We start from the raw sequence: 5,193 nt of genomic DNA, 5'->3' as shown, positions 1-5,193 counted from the left end.
CATTTGCAAGGGCATGTAGCCATAGGATGAGGGGCAATGGTTTTAAACTAGAGCAGGGCAGGTTTAGATTAGACATTAGGAAGAAGTTCTTTCCACTGAGGGTGGTGAGACAGTGGCCCAGGTTGCCCAGAGAGGGGGTGGAGGCCCCATCCCTGGAGACATTCAAGGCCAGGCTTGATGAGGCTCTAAGGAACCTGATCTAGTTGAAGATGTCCCTGCTCACTGCAGGGGGCTTGGACTAGATAACCTTTCAAGGTCCTTTCCAACCCAATACATTCTATCTTTCTATGAGTCTGTGATTCTATGAGTCCATACCCACCCATCACCCTCCTTGTGGCCCAGTCCCTGAGCAGAAAAAAGGGTGCTTCTTTCATCAACTTTATCTCACAGATTTCCTACCAATATTTTGAGGAGAGAAATGTTCCTCAGAGGAACTTCTATATTTAGAATGGTGCATTTTGCATCTCTACTTCTGCCGCTCTCTTTCTTCTTCTTCCTCTCTCTATTCTGTCTTCAAAGAGCTCTCCAAGGAGAGATTCATTGAACCCTAGAATGGTTCAGGTTGGAAGAGACCCCTGAACACCCTTGTACCGGGTCTGGCTGGGATGGAGTTAACTTTCCCCATAGCAGCCATACCCTGCTGTGCTTCCTACTCGTGCCTAGAATGGTGTTGATCCCGCACCAGTGTTTTGGCTATCGCTGAGCAGTGCTCGCACTGCATGAAGGCTGTCCCTCCAACCTCCTCTAAAGGTAGTACACTCGGGGTGGGCAAGTGGTTGGGATGGGCCATAGATGGGACAGCTTTACTGAATTGACCAATGGGATATTCTGCCGCGATTGAGAGAATGTTTTGGCTATCGCTGAGCAGTGCTCGCACTGCATGAAGGCCTGCAGCAGACTCCATGGCCTCCTGTTGCCACTCCCAGAGGCCGGCAGCACCTCAGCCCTGCGCTGTGTCTCCCTGCTCGGCACCTCTCTGAGATGCCCCATGGCGTGAGGAATGGACACAGGGACCTGGGGTCAAGGAAGCCCATCCCAGTGCTGCATTCAGGGGTTTTCCCAGGGGACGTTACTCTCCAAGTGAAGTCACCTCCAGACACTGTCTGCCCCACAGGCCTTCATTGAACCCCTGGGAATAGCTGATGGTGTTTGGGCTTACTCGGGTTCATCTCACCCCACGCACACGATGTGCATGCTTGCATCTGGTTCCTACAATACAAACATGGACTTCTTCAGAAGACCAACCAACCTCCCCAAGCTGGGGCGAGAGGCCAGTGGTGGTTGTTAGTGGATAAGTTGTAAGCATTACCCTAGGGCATCTTACCCCTAGTGTCCATCACAGCCAGGGACAGAGAAGAACCTGCTCTGCTGGCCCTTCCTGTCTTTCCCAGGAGCCCTGGCTGGGCGAGGGACCTGCTGCTTGTCCCAGCCTGCACACTCACACAGTTAAGCTGCACACAGGTGTTTTCGATTGCGGGGCGCTTTCCTGGGCATTTCCTTGACAGCAACTTTGGAAGAAGGCCTGAGCCTTCAGGCACCGCCCTGCGGCAATGCCACGGTGTGACGGAGGAGCTGTTGGGGAGGCCAGCTCTGCCGGAGAAGCGCCCAGTGCCTGTCCCTGCCTGTGGGGACAGGACTGCACACAGCAGGAGTATGAGCTGCCAGAGCACTCGGTCCTTACAGCAACACCTGCGCTCAGCAGGAGAGTGTGGAAACAGAAAGAGAATAAGTCTGAAAAGAGCAAGGCTGGTGCTCCCTGACAGTGCTGCTGTGCTGAGACCCTTTCCCCTCCACCTCTGCTCACAGGCACAGCCCTGCAGCTCCAGAGCAGGTCCCAAAGGAAGGATTTTGGGCAAACAAGTCGCTAGAAGATTCTTTCTTTTGTTTAAAGACACAGAGAGCACTGGTCCTCTTTTACAATGTCTGTGGGATTCACAAATTAAGGTAGATGCATAATTACAAACAGCAAAAATGATGACACTTCTTTGTGGACAGCATTATACAAAGAAAACCAATGCCAAAATCACAAACTCAAACCAAAACTAACACAAGCTACAGAAGATGGGCTTCCCCTGTAACAAGTTACATTCTGAGTGGTTTCCAAAAGAAGACCGAAGAAGTTCATTGCTTCTGAAAATCATCTGGTCATCAGTTTCCACAGGGCATCCTTGAGCTCCTGGTTCCTCATGCTGTAGATGAGGGGGTTCAGTGCTGAGGCACCACTGAGTACAGCACTGCCATCACGAGGTCTAGAACATGGGAAGAGATGGAGGGGGGCTTCAGGTAGGCAAACACGGCAGTGCTGACAAGCAGGGAGACCACGGCCAGGTGAGGGAGGCACGTGGAAAAGGCTTTGTGCCGTCCCTGCTCAGAGGGGATCCTCAGCACGGCCCTGAAGATCTGCACGTAGGACAGCACGATGAACACAAAACAACCAAATGCTAAACAGACACTAACAACAACAAGTCGAACTTCCCTGAGGGAGTCTGAGTGTGAGCAGGAGAGCTTCAGGATCTGGGGGATTTCACAGAAGAACTGGTCCAGAGCATTGCCTTCGCAGAGGGGTAGGGAAAATGTATTGGCCGTGTGCAGGAGAGCATTGAGAAACCCACTGCCCCAGGCAGCTGCTGCCATGTGGACACAAGCTCTGCTGCCCAGGAGGGTCCCGTAGTGCAGGGGTTTGCAGATGGCAACGTAGCGGTCATAGGACATGATGGTGAGAAGATAAAACTCTGCTGCAGCACAGAAAAAGAAAAAAAAGACCTGTGTAACACATCCTGCATAGGAGATGACCCTGGTACCCAAGAGGGAATTGGCCATGGCTTTGGGGACAGTGGTGGAGATGGAGCCCAGGTCAAGAACAGAGAGGTTGAGGAGGAAGAAGTACATGGGGGTGTGGAGGCGGTGGTCACAGGCGATGGTGGTGATGATGAGGCCGTTGGCCAGGAGGGCAGCCAGGTAGATGCCCAGGAAGAGCCCGAAGTGCAAGAGCTGCAGCTCCCGTGTGTCTGCGAATGCCAGGAGGAGGAACTGGGTGATGGAGCTGCTGTTGGACATTTGCTCTTTCTTGGCATGGGGGCCTTGTCCAAAGGAAAAAAACAACAGGAAAAAATTAGGACAGACGCCTCATAGCAAAGACAGTCTGCTTTTCAGAGATTATGTGTTTTTAATTTTCTACTATCACATCTGGCGATTGTTCTATTGAGGGGTAGAAATCCTCATTTTTATGACTGAAAATGTGGAGTCTTGAGACAGGACAGGACACAAGGCTCTGTTCTCTGTGGTTTAGTGCAAAGCCAGGAGAGCTGCAGTGTCCATCAGTCTTTTTTCCATCTGCCCTGTGCTCCTGCTTGTGCTGCCTTGAAGATGACTTCACACACAAATCCCTCTTAAAAAACAAACCCAAACAAATAACTGAACTCATATGGGAACAGCAGAGCACTGTTTGAAAGGACAAATATACAAATTCTTCTCTTTCCCAAATCACAGTTAGAGCTTTGGTGGAGAGAGCAGGACACAACCCCTCACAGAGACAATCAAAGGACTCTGCGAGGACAGTGCCCGACCCCCAGGGAAAGGCTCAGCCCTCCCTAGGATCCCACAGGAGAGCTCTGCCTTTCTGGGGGCAGCTGGCAAGCCCAGCAGGACAGGCAAAGCAGAGAGTCTGGGGTCCAAGAAATGAGATGTTCTGAGGAGAGAGTCAGCTCATTGCCCAGCAGAGAACGCCCAGAAGACGTCTCCAGTGAAGGACCAACAGAGAGATGCCTGAGCCCCCCCTCCCCAGTGCGTGCTGGCAGTTTCCCCCAGCCCTTGCCCATGTCTCTGCTGCCTGGAGCTGCCCCTGCCAGGAGCTGCTGCTCTGTGCCCACGTCTCCTCCCTGTCCCTGCTCCCACAGCCCATCCCACCCGCTGGGGGCTCAGCTCTGCCCTGCAGACCCCTCCTGGCAGCAGGGCACTGCCCAGGGCCATCTCCCTCTTTGTGGCTCCTCAGGAGGAGAGGAGAGAAAGCCTGATGCTGGAAGCAAAGGTGCTGCTGGTGCTGTGTGTAGGGAGAGGAGGGGCTGAAGGCACTTTGTGAGCTTTCTGGCAGATCTGCTGATCCCTCAGTGGAACAGTGACAGCTCCTTTCCCTCAGGAGACAGCTGAGAGCACAGACCCTGCAATGTCTTCATCTTCCAGGCAGCCCCTGCCTTGCCTTTCCTCTGTAAATGCTGCCTCTGCCAGTGCTCTGGGGGAGATCTGCAGCTGTGGGCAGCCCTGACCCACACAGCACACACTCGAAAAAGAGCCAAAGGACCCTGCCCTGAGGGGAGTCTCTCCTTTTCCCCACAGCTTCTCCCCACAGACGCTCGGGGGGGAACTCCTTGGGCAGGCTGAGAGCTGACCCTGGCAAGCAGCAGAGTCCCTGCCCCGGCACACAGAGCCCTGGGCTGCAGGGACCCTGCTCTCAAGGACAGCCCTGGGCACCCCTGCCTGCACACCCACCTGTCTTCAAAACCCTGCCACAGTCCCTCGCAGAAGGCAGCCCTCCTTCATTGTCGCTGCCATGGTGCAGCAGGGCATCCCTGCTCGGAAGCACGGCCTCCTTCTCCACACCAGAGAAGCCAGGAGAGAACGAGCTCAGAACTCTCCTCCCACTCCCAGCTGCCTTTATCCTCTCTGTGCCTGGCTCCTCTCGGGTGCCTGCAGGCAGTGCCCTCAGCCCTGCTGCGCTTGGCAGAGGAGCTGCTCCTGGGCAGAGCTGTCTCTCTGCAGCGCTGCCCGCTTGCCATCAGCTCCCTCCATGCCAGGAGCCCAGCCCAGCTCAGCAGCAGAGGACCAGCCCAAGGCAGCCCTTTCTCTGCCCCCTCGGGGCTCCCTCCAGGTGTCCCTGGGGCTCCAGGGGAACCTGCTGGGAAACAGGATGAAGTCACCACTGATGTTCCCTCCCTCAGCTGGGCAGAGACACTTCTTTCCAGAACTTTTAATTCTCCTCTCAAAGTTACATCAAAATATCGCCTTTTTTGCTCTTATTATTAGAAAGTGTTCCCAGACAGTGACAGGCAGTCATCTGCCTTACCCCTGCTGAGGGAAGGGATTCAGCTGAATCTGTGGTTCATCTCATCCTGCGCTTCAATTCCTGGCATTTGAAGGAGACACAACTGCCTTCCATGCCTGCCACAAACCCACAGGAGGTGGGATTCCTCTTGCCGT

The 5,193-nt window shown here is 54.2% G+C and overlaps 1 pseudogene; it reads right to left on the bottom strand.

Moving 5' to 3' along the window:
- Nucleotides 1-2,137: 2,137 nt before the first annotated feature.
- On the bottom strand, nt 2,138-3,057 carry LOC128903306 (olfactory receptor 14J1-like; annotated as a pseudogene).
- Between the last annotated feature and the right edge of the window lie 2,136 nt (nt 3,058-5,193).

Source organism: Rissa tridactyla, unplaced genomic scaffold (genome assembly GCF_028500815.1).
Source record: "Rissa tridactyla isolate bRisTri1 unplaced genomic scaffold, bRisTri1.patW.cur.20221130 scaffold_29, whole genome shotgun sequence".
NCBI classification, from domain to species: domain Eukaryota; kingdom Metazoa; phylum Chordata; class Aves; order Charadriiformes; family Laridae; genus Rissa; species Rissa tridactyla.
Note: the sequence above shows the minus strand (reverse complement) of the source record. Positions and strands in the feature narration are given on the sequence as shown.